Raw genomic sequence first — 11,908 nt, forward strand, 5'->3', positions numbered from 1 at the left:
CTCTAAGAAGGAGCTTTACAGAAGCAAAAGGAGTTCTATTTGCTGGAAAGTACAAATCAATAACAATTACATTTAATTGGGACATTAATAACTGAGGAAAAAAGACAGATTGCCATACTCTAGCCGGTCAGCCTCAGGGCATGCAGGACCTCAGTGTCTGGCTGGTGGGGAGCAAGTGAGGGCTCAACCAGGCTGAGGAACACCATTTGGCTGTGGCTCTGACCCCCCGCAGATGCTGGCTGGTGGTCCAAGTTAATGTTCAAAGGGGAGGAAAAAAAAATGTAATTGCATCCAATGCTGGTACCCAAGGGGGTCTAGTTGACAGGTGGAGCATTTCAGCAAAGGGCTCCACACACAGGGGATGCTTCAAGTTAGCAGGGAATTAATATCATACTTGCAAATGCTTTTAGAGTGAAACACCCGCTTGCACCTTGGGAATCAGCGGAGAGTCTCCAGACCCTCAGGAAGAGGAACAGCGAGGCTTGGCAGTGCTCTAGCAGAGTAGAGATGGGGTCTCCTTCTCAGAGAAATCAAGGCAAATTCAACTCCCACAGTGAGATTTAGGGAAATGTTATAACTCCGTGGGTGGACCCATCAAATGCATCACAGACGTTGGGTCTACAGAAAAACAATGATTTCCAGAACCCATCCACCTGCAAAAATGAGGCTGAGTTAGAATGTAGGAACTGATGTTAGTGTGACATAACAAAGGTACTTTGCCATCGCAAGTACTCATTGAAAGTGTGCTGAGGGATAGCCCTGTACTGTATTTTATGGAAAGAAAGTATAAAAGAATTTCTAGAATCCCAAAAGGCCAATAAACAAATGAAAGATGCTCAACCTTATTGGCAATCAGGGAAACGAGTTAAAACCACTATTAGGATCATTTCAAACCCATCAGGTACATGAGAGCATCACTGCGGCATTGCAAAAAAAAATGAGAATTACCTAAACATTCATCAGTAGGTTGGGTATTTGACTCAGCAATAAATATTTATGGTAACTGAAACTTTGTATTCTATTTTGCAATACAATGCTATAAAAATGCTATAAAGTGGTGAACATGAATGAACATGAACTACTGGAGAATATTGAAAGCACACTCGTGAAACAAGTCATATATTTCTAGAGCAACACAAGCTTAAGTTATAGAGTGTATCTAAATACTCAAGTTAATTCAGAAAAGCACTGTATTCTTACTTCTAACGTAACACTTGCCAGATTCTATTGCACACTTTCATTTAGGCACCCAGTCACCCAATATGACAGCAAGGATTTTATTAAAGTGTAATTGACAAAAAGCATTATATTCATTCAGCTGTACAGCATAATGACTTGATATTTGTATACATTGTGAAATGATCACAGCACTAAGTCTATTATTTACCATCCATCACCATGGGGAGTTACATAAAAATATTTGTCTTCTGATGAGAACTTTCAATATCTACTTTCTTAGCAACTTTCTTTTGTTTTGTTTTATGTCAAGTTTTCATTTAAATTCTAGTTAGTTAGCACATAGTGTAATATTGGTTTCGGGAGTGTGAATTTAGTGATTCATCACTTGCATATAACACCCAGTGGTCTTCATGGCAAGTAATGCCTATTACTCTCTTAGCAACTTTCCAATATGCAGTCCAGTATTATTGACTATAGTCACCATGCAGTACATAACATCCCCATGACTTATTTATTTTATAATAGTATATTTGTACCTCTTGATCCCTTTCACCTATTTAGTCACCCCCTCCCCTGTAGCAGCCACCAATCTGTTCTCTGTATCTGTGAACAGCCACCAATCTGTTCTCTGGATTTTGTTGTTTTGTTTCTTTGTTTTGTTTTTCAGATTCCCCATATAATTGAAGTCATATGGTATTTGCCTTTCTCTGACTTAGTTCACTTAGCACACCATGCTGTTGCAAGGTCCATCCATCTATGGTGTTGCAAATGGCAAGATATTTGCAAGCGACATATCCAATGAGGGGTTAATATCCAAAATACATAAAGAAGTGAAACAACTCAATAACAAAACAAAACAAAAAAAACCCCAATCTGTTTAAAAAATGGGCAGAGGCTCTGAGTAGACATGTTTTCAAAGAAGACATCCAGATGGCTAATGGGCACATGAAAAGATGCTCAACATCACTCATCATCAGGGAAATGCAAATTAAAACCCCCATGAGATATCACCTCACACCTGTCAGAATGGCTATTATCAAAAGCACAAGAAGTAACGAGTGCTAGCAAGGATGTGGAGAAATGCAGTGTTTGGTGGGAATGTAAATTGGTGCAGCCACTATGGAAAATAGAATGGAGGTTCCTCAAAAAGTTAAAAATAGGGGCACCTGGGTGGCCCAGTCAGTTGGTTTCAGCTCAGGTCATGATCCCAGGGTCATGGAGCCTGCTTACGATTTTCTCTCTCTCCCTCTGCCCCTCCCCTGCTCGTGTGCGTGTGTGTGCACACGCCAAGTGCACACTCTCTGTCTCTCAAAAAAAAATGGTTTTTAATTTAAAAATTAAAAATAGAACTACCACATGATCCACCAATTTCACTTCTAGGTATTTATCTGAAGAAAATGAAAATACTAATTCAAAATGATACCTGTGCTCTTATGTCCATTGCAGCATTATTTACAATAGCAACATATGGAAACAACCTAACTGTCCATTAATGGATGAATGGATAGAGAAATTGTGAGACACACACACACACACACACACACACACACACACACACACAACAGAATACCACTCAGCCATAAAGAAATAAAATCTTGCCATTTGCAACAGTAAGTTTTTTGAAGACAGGAACCAAGCAGAATGCCTTTACAGAATGGATACTGAATAATGTTAGTGGGGAATGAATTAGTAAATGAATGAAGAGTTAAAGACACAAGTTGCGGGGCACCTGGGTGGCTCAGTAGGTTAAGCATCCGACTTAGGCTCAGGTCATGATCTTAGGGTTCTTGAGTTCCAGCCGGGTCCGGCTCTGTGCTGACAGCTCAGAGCCTGGAGCCTGCTTTGGATTCTCTCTCTCTCTCTCTCTCTCTCTCTCTCTCTCGCTCTGCCCCTCCCCTGCTCGGACTGTCTCTTTCTCTGTCTCTGAAAAAGAAATACACATTACAAAAAAAAAAAAAAAAAAGACACAAGTTGCTCAGCTGTCATCTCTTAGACCAAGGTCAAAACCATCTCATTGCTAATCTTTGGTTCCTGCTCCTCGTCCTGTCCAACCTGGCCTTTTCCTGGAGCCCTTGACTTTCCCTTCCCATGCTCTTACTGGACCAGTCAGGACAAGTTGGGAGAGCAATGATCTGTCCCCATTGCTCATTCTTCATCCAAATTTTTAATTTCAGCTTGGATAGTCTGGATACCTTTAAGAGAACCTTGCAAATAGACTGTGCTGTTTCTATGATACGTATTTGTGTTTGTTTATGGGTTCTCATGTGCATGTGCATAAAATACAGGCCAAATGCATGGGCTGGATGTTGAATTTTCCCTCTACTGTATCACTTCTAATTTTAGGTACACTCAGAAAAGTCACACACAGAAAAATAAATGAAACATAAACACTGTGGCTACCCTCAGAGCACTTTGGTGGGCCTTCACTTTAAGAGGCATTTCAGGGACGTCTCTAGAATAAATCCAAAGTATAGCGTGTGCTAGGAGGGATGGAGGCCTTTAAAAATTCTAAAAAGGACAATAACAAAAAGAATGTTCAACGAGTATTTAAAGCAGGAAAAACAAGAAAAGGAATAAACCTACTGCCAAGGGAACATGAACAGATGGTACCAGAGAAAATGGAAAAAACCCACTTTTCCTTTGATTTTCCAAAGCAGCACTTCTCAAAGTGGGTTCCACAAGACGCTAGCTCTTTGATTTTGCAGGAAGAAGAGTTGCATGAGCAGATACATTTGGGAAACATTGGGAAAATACTCAGATTTCTTTACTGCAGGATTTTTTGAGTGCCTTAAGGTGCTACAACATTCTTTGAAGCCCTAAGGGAGGGATAGAGTCTTCACCGCCATTCAGATTTATGTAATAATTGACACTAGTGTTTTGTGGAACATACTTTGGAAAACAGTCTTTAAGGCAAAGAGAATGGTTTCCAACCAAAACTTGTATAATAAATACTGCAAAGACAAAACTACATTAGGAAACTACTTTTGTCTTTGAGGAAACTTTGAGAGACAGAAAAAGAGAACTTGACTGTTTTCAAAGATTTCAAATCTTTCAGTCCCCACAGATACATTCCAACTGCTAAACTCAGTTGTGAGGAGTAAAAGAAAAGGTTAAAGTTTCTGTTAGGTTGGAAATAACCACGTCACATATCCAAAGAAAAGTTTTAAAAACTTGAGGCCAAAATACCATCTCCACTTAAGACTAAAATAGATTTTTATCCCATTGTGATTTTTCTATTTCAAGCAACAGAAACCAACAGTGACCATTTTAAGAAAAAAAAAAAAAAGTGGATGAACTAGTGGGACTTTTACTGGGAAGAAAAATGAGAAACTAGAGACTCAGGCTTGAAATCAGGACAGCAACTAGGGATGCCGAGGGCACCAGAGCTTGAAGTACATGCTATCTTTTAAACTTGGCCATGGCTGAAATGAATTTCTTCAAATATTTCTTCCCATCAGTTACTCTGCTAAACATGCTAAAGTCCCAGAAGAGGGAGTCCGGTTGGAATCTGCCTCTTGGCCATGGGAGAGCTGGCCACCAAGGATACACAAGTGGGAAGATGCATTACCTAACATAAAATGAACTGTTGGTAGAAAGAGAAAAATGAATAGTGAGTGGCTGAAAAGCAACAAATTCCTGCTTCACGTTTCCTAAGAACAAGCTATATTGAATTAACCTAATTGCCTGGGGTTGGTAAAACTCTGAAATGGCATAGAACTGTATCATTGGTTCATTGTGTATGTTTAATTTATTCATTTACTTGTAAATATTCAATACTAACCAGGAAACACAAGGCACTTAAGCACACAAATCACATTAATCTCCGGCTTAAAACCTTCAATGGTTTACACTTAGGATAAAATACAAAATCCCTAATGTGGCCGCAAAGGCTCCAGAACATCTAGATCCCCGACTGTCTTCCGTCCCTGTCTGCTTGGCCCGGCCATTCCAACCTGTGCCCCCACCACCCGTGGGCCGCACGTCCCACACACTGTTGTGTCTGGCGGGCACTCTTTTCACTCAGGCCTGAATAACCCGAGTAACTCCCGAGTAACTTGGGCCTCAAGTTAAAACTGGTTCCTCAGAGAAGCTTTGCTAAACCCTCAGTCTGATTCTGTCTCTCCTGTTGTTCTGGCCCCTTGGAGCCCTGGATTCTTTGCTCATAACACAAATTGCATTCTCCTGTTTTTCCATGTAAGACTCTCTTCCTCAGAAGATGGCATATCTCCAAAATCCAAAGACCATCACCTAGTCTGTTCGGCTCTAAATATAATATCGATCACAGACCAGCGTTAAAGCAGTGTTGGCACACAGCAAATACTGTTCGATGAGGGTTCAGAAGTGGGTACGGACTCTATCTACATGGAGTCTGTGTTCTAGGGACGAACATTATGATGTCCACTAGAGGGTTGTAGAAAAAGTACCAAAGGAGCACCCTGAGAGAGGGTTACTTTGGCCATGAGGCAATTCCACGAGGTCTCTCTTCTGGTCCTTGAAGAGTTCTCCGAGAGGGTGAAGTGGGAGATAGAGAACACCGGGTGGCAGAGGCACAGAGGCGGGGAGGAAGGAGAAGGAAGTCTGACGGGTGTGGCCTTCAGCAGGGAGCCACGGGATTGTGGCTGTTGCCCACTCTGCAGTCGGTATCCAAGCCTTGGATGAAAACAGTCGGTTAAATGTCTGAGCCTTAATTTCAACTCAGCTCATGATCTCGCTGTTGTGAGATTGAGCCCTACGCAGAACCCTGTCAGCGCTGAGCCTACTTGGGAATTTCTCTCTTCTTATCTCTGCTCCTCCCTGCTCACATGCATGTGGGTACTCTCTCTCAAAATAAATAAACCTAAAAAAAAAAAAAGAATAATTATGAACTCTGCACATGACACAGAATTGGAAAGAATTATTAATATGCTATCTTGTCCCAAAATTGTTTTATCAGGTTTGCCTTAAAAATGCAGTCTACAGGGGCGCCTGGGTGGCGCAGTCGGTTAAGCGTCCGACTTCAGCCAGGTCACGATCTCGCGGTCCGTGAGTTCGAGCCCCGCGTCAGGCTCTGGGCCGATGGCTCGGAGCCTGGAGCCTGTTTCCGATGCTGTGTCTCCCTCTCTCTCTGCCCCTCCCCCGTTCATGCTCTGTTTCTCTCTGTCCCCCCAAAAAAAAACAAACAAAACGTTGAAAAAAAATGCAGTCTACAAATAATCAGCAAAACTAAAAAGCAACCAACAGAACAAGAGAAGATATTTGCAAATGACTTATCAGATAAAGGGTTAGTATCCAAAATCTATAAAGAACTTACCAAACTCAACACCCAAAAAACAAATAATCCACTGAGGAAATGGGCAAAAGACATGAATAGACACTTCTCCAAAGAAGACATCCAGATGGCCAACCGACACATGAAAAAACGCTCAACATCACTCATCATCAGGGAACTACAAATCAAAACCACAAGGAGATACCACCTTACACCTGTCAGAATGGCTAACATTAACAACTCGGGCAACAACAGATGTTGGCAAGGATGTGGAGAAAGAGGATCTCTTTTGCATTGTTGGTGGCAATGCAAGCTGGTGCAACCACTCTGGAAAACAGTATGGAGGTTCCTCAAAAAACTAAAAATAGAACTACCCTACAACTTAGCAATTGCACTACTAGGCATTTATCCATGGGACACAGGTGTGCTGTTTCGAAGGGACACATGCACCCCCATGTTTATAGCAGCACTATCAACAATAGCCAAAGTATGGAAAGAGCCTAAATGTTCATCGATGGATGAATGGATAAAGAAAATGTGGTATATATACAATGGAGTGTTACTCAGCAATCAAAAAGAATGAAATCTTGCCATTTGCAACTATGTGGATGGAACTGGAGGGTATTATGCTAAGTGAAATTAATCAGTCAGAGAAAGACAAAAATCCTATGACTTCACTCATATGAGGACTTTAAGGGACAAAACAGATGAACATAAGGGAAGGGAAACAAAAATAATATAAAAACAGGGAGGGGGACAAAACAGAAGAAACTCTGTGGAGTTGTATGGAGAACAAACTGAGGGTTACTGGAGGGGTTGTGTGGGGGGGGGAATGGGCTAAATGGGTAAGGGGCACTAAGGAATCTACTCCTGAAATCATTGTTGCACTATATGCTAACTAATTTGCATGTAAATTTAAAAAAATAAAAAATAAAACAAGTTAAAAAAAAATGACAGGCAGTTATAACAAATAGCTTTATGCGACATCATGTTCTCAACAAAAAAAGTCCTTACAATGAAAGCAATTTTTAGTCTTTACCATAATCCACTAGCCTAAGACCCCATATTTGCCCATAGCCGTAATTCCCAGTAAGGGACTCTTGCTTCTAAATTTATGAACCAAATGGGGCGCCTGGGTGGCGCAGTCAGTTAAGCGTCCGACTTCAGCCAGGTCACGATCTCGCGGTCCGTGAGTTTGAGCCCCGCGTCACGCTCTGGGCTGATGGCTCGGAGCCTGCAGCCTGTTTCCGATTCTGTGTCTCCCTCTCTCTCTCTGCCCCTCCCCCGTTCATGCTCTGTCTATCTCTGTCCCAAAAATAAATAAAAAACGTTGAAAAAAAATTAAAAAAAAATAAATTTATGAACCAAATAAAATCATTTTAAATCAATCTCCCCAATTCCCTATTCCTAACAATATCTGTATTTTAAAATGTGGGCCATTACACTGATCTATGGTTTAATGTTTTGTCAGACAGGAAAGTAGAGGGATAAGAGAACAGAGGAACTGAGGGTATCAGAAAGAAAGTGAATAAAATGGAGATCTTACATTCCTTAAGGGAACATTTGCTTTCTATTAATGAGTAGTGTCTTTGTGTTTAAATATATCTGTAACTTACTTCAAATGACTTGGAAAATGATGTTTCTAACAGAACAGATCAATGGCTTGATATTCTGGACTGTTGAATACGTTACAAAGCTAATTTGTGATGCCAGTGTTAAAAACAAAAACATAAAACCCAAATGTTTAAGATTTCTTTTTCCAACTCATATGCTGTCAGCCTTTCCTTTGTTACCATAACATGATTTTTATTAACTTCTTAATTTTCTTTCACTTGTACAATCAGTTCTAAATACCACGTTAAACACACTATCGAAAGACCATTAACCAATTGATGCTTACTCAGTTGTTAAAATGAATATAAACCATTTTCCCTCTCCTCCCTCCATCTTTCCCTCACTTCCTCCTTTCCTCTCTTCTTCCACAAACATTTATTAAATTCTAATATGAGGCTGGAGCTCTACTAAGTGCACACATTTTGAATATCTAATACTTGGATTCAGGCGTATTTAACAGCTTTGTCCATGATGAACATGATTTAACATGATTCAATTGATCCATTACAGTACCCCTCCAGAAACCTCTCCTTCATGTTTAAACTTCTTATTGGAGTCTAGTCTGATGTAACAGAGTTGCCCCTACACACACACACACACACACACACACACACACACTCATCCATGGATAATGACTCATCACCATGCAGTTCTTGGTTAGTTTATTGTTCACTCCTCACTCCTCCTTTGGCTGAGAGCTGAATAAAAATGTACTCAGCTGACTCTTGAGTGAGTCAGTAAGCCTCCTTTTCATTTCCTAGTTAAGGCTGGAATAAGCAGTTCTCCACCCAGCAATTCTAATTAAACACACTAATTTAAAGAAAATACATGTAAACCTTAACATGTCAATTAGAATGGTTATAGGTTGTATCTAATAAAAAATGGGAATCTAACAAGTACATAGTTCTGTGTATGACATATTAAACAAGACAGGGTGTATTTAATTCAACTGAATCACTGGAGACCTGCTTCCTTGTCCTCTGCTGTTTTTAGAAATGTTTTCCTTTCCTTGCTTAATTGTTTTTGACATTTATTTAGTAGACCACCGGGATCTTCTTGAGTAAGGACTAAAGACAAACATTTGTTAGCACTGTGCTTAATGTTCACCAACATCCCACTGACACATGCAAAAGTATCCTGGAGAGGATTATTTAAGTTTGAGTTTATCTCAATCATTTATTTTAAAATAAAGTAGGAAATTCTGTAGGTTTAGCAGAATTACTTTATAAAGCCAAGTTGAGGGTAAATGTTAATAGATTGGATGTAGATGGAAATTTTTCTGTTGATAGTAATTTAAAATACAGCCTCAGAGGTGTAGGAGATGAGTGAGAAGCAGCCCCATATTTTAATTTTTAAAAATTTTGTTTATTAGAGAGAGAGAGCATGGAAGTGGAGGAGAAAGGCATGGGGGTGGGGGTGGGGGAGAGAGAGAGAGATCTTAGGCAAGGCTCCACACTCAGCACAGAGCCTGACTTGGAGCTCGTTCCCACAATGCTGGAATCATGACCTGAGCCGAAATCAAGGGTTGGATTCTCAACTGACTGAGCCACCCAGGTGCCCCACCTCCCATATTTTATTTTATTTTATTTTATTTTTATTTTTTTTTTCCATATTTTAAAGAAGGGTTCTCTATACATATACACAGGCCTTATTATGAGTCTAGCAACCATCCCTCCACAGCCATTAGCAGAGAAAGTGAAAGATTCAGTTGGGAAGATGCATCTTTAGAGAGACTTCCCAACAAGAGAGAGCACAATAGCATTTCTTCCCTACATGCATGGGACATTGCTCTTCCAACCAGAGCCAAGAGACGGAGGCAGTGAGGGAGCCATGTAGCGAATTGTGAGTGCTAGCCAGACAAAAATGCTGGATTCTCACTCCTTGGCCAGATGCTTGCCAGGCTTAAGGAATGTGTACACCTGCCCTGTGCTGTTACAGGAGTGGAAGACAAGTGAGCTTTGGGGGAAGGTACTGAGGCTCCCCTGGAGTTTGAGGAGAATAGAGAGACAGTAGACTGGAGGCTGGCTGGAACTGCCCCTAGTGGCTGGATGAGGACATAGGGTTCTACCATTCAGCTGGATAAAAATATGCAATGTTTCTCATGGACCTAGGAGACAAGGTGGAGACTGTCTACCAGATAAGATAAAAGGGCAGGGAGAGAAATGGGGAGATTTGAATTAGATAAAAAATTAAAGTTAATTTAGGCCAGACTGGAATTTTCTACAGCTGAAAATGAGACTCTTTTCACATCTGAAAGTGACCCCAAAGGTAAGGGATCTGCCTGAAATGTCATTGGGGACAGAGAAGAGAGATATTATTTAAAGATAGTGGTGGGTGGGGGCACTGGGCTGGCTCAGACAGTAGAGCGTGCGACCCTTGATCTTGGGGTTGTAAGTTCGAGCCTCACATTAGGTGTAGAGATTACTTAAAAAAATTTTTTTTAATTAAAAAAATAAAATTAAGGCAGAGGCGGGGAGGAGAAAAGCTGTTTACTGATTATAATCACTGACTCAGCAGATTTAACGGAGCAGTACACAATTTATTTTAAAAGGAAACTGTTAACACCACCTATGGAGTAATCTTGCCAAAACAAACAAACAAAAATTTTGAACCTGAGTTTAATCAAACGTCTTGAACCAACCACCAGATTATGGGAAAGATGGGAGATGGAAGAACAGGCTAATGACACCGGGAGGATGCCATCAGCCAACTGCAATTAGAAATACCACAAGACAGAACCTTTTGTATTTCACAAGTGTGATGATTGGGTGTTCAGCCACTGTGTGGGATGTGCTTCCTTCAAACTTTGTCATAACATAATTGGCACCTTACCCATCGGGGGCACCTGGGTGGCCCAGTCGGTTGAGCATTGGAGTTTGGCTCAGGTCATGATCTCACGGTTCGTGAGTTATAGCCCACATCGGACTTGCTCATCAGCACGGAGCCCACTTAGGACCCTCGATCTCCCTCTATCTCAGCCCCTCCCCTGCTTGTGCTCTCTCAAAAATAAATAAAACATTAAAAAAATCCCACAGGGACAAAATCCCCTTCTTCTTCAACAAACACATGGTGTAAAAGAAAAAAAGAGAAGGGGGATTGTCATAAGGTAAAGGAGACCTAAGAGAATGTCTAAATATGTAATGTACACACTGTGTTTGAATTTTTATTTGACAACTGTAAAAAGATATTTGTGAGACAAACAGGGAAAGTTGAACTTGGATCGGAAATTAAATATATGAAGGAATTTTTGTGAATTTGAGAAGGCATGATAAGGCTATTATGTTTTTTTTCTTTTAAGTTCTCATGTACTAGAGAAACATTCTAAGGTATTTATAGGAGATGAGATATGATGTCTGGGATTCAGTTTTAAATACTCGAGGATAGGGGTACCAGGGTGGCTCAGTCAGTCAAGCATTGACTCTTGGTTTTGGCTCGGGTCATGATCTCATGGTTCATGGGATTGAGCCTTATACTGACAGCACAGAGCCCCTCTGCTGCCAGCGTGGAACCTGCTTAGGATTCTCTCTCTCCCTCTCTCTCTCTCTGTCCCTGCCCTCCTTGTGCATGCTCTCTCACTCTCTCAAAATAACTGAATAAACTTAAAAAAATTTTTTTAAATAAAGAAAATACCATAGAATAAGAGAAAATAAAGTGAATTTGAGGAGAGGATTGATGAAAAAATAATGGTAGAATGGGAATAGTTATTGAAGCTAAGTGATGGGTACACGAATGCTTCATTATACCATTCTATTTTAGTACATGGAAAATTCTCCATGATGAAAAGATAAAAATTAAATTAAAAATCTGTTTAGATATCAATTTTTTTAAAGGTCTGTGGTGTAGCAGAATGTAAAAAGTTTAAATGCA

At 40.5% G+C, this 11,908-nt stretch overlaps 1 non-coding gene across 1 annotated transcript; it reads left to right on the plus strand.

The window, feature by feature from the left end:
• Window positions 1-10,777: 10,777 nt before the first annotated feature.
• On the plus strand, window positions 10,778-10,883 carry LOC121041140 (small nucleolar RNA U13). Its single transcript, XR_005795587.1, has one exon. It is a non-coding gene; the product is annotated as a small nucleolar RNA U13 (small nucleolar RNA).
• Window positions 10,884-11,908: the final 1,025 nt, after the last annotated feature.

Source organism: Herpailurus yagouaroundi, unplaced genomic scaffold (genome assembly GCF_014898765.1).
Source record: "Herpailurus yagouaroundi ecotype Mexico unplaced genomic scaffold, PumYag 182, whole genome shotgun sequence".
Taxonomy (NCBI): Eukaryota; Metazoa; Chordata; class Mammalia; order Carnivora; family Felidae; genus Herpailurus; species Herpailurus yagouaroundi.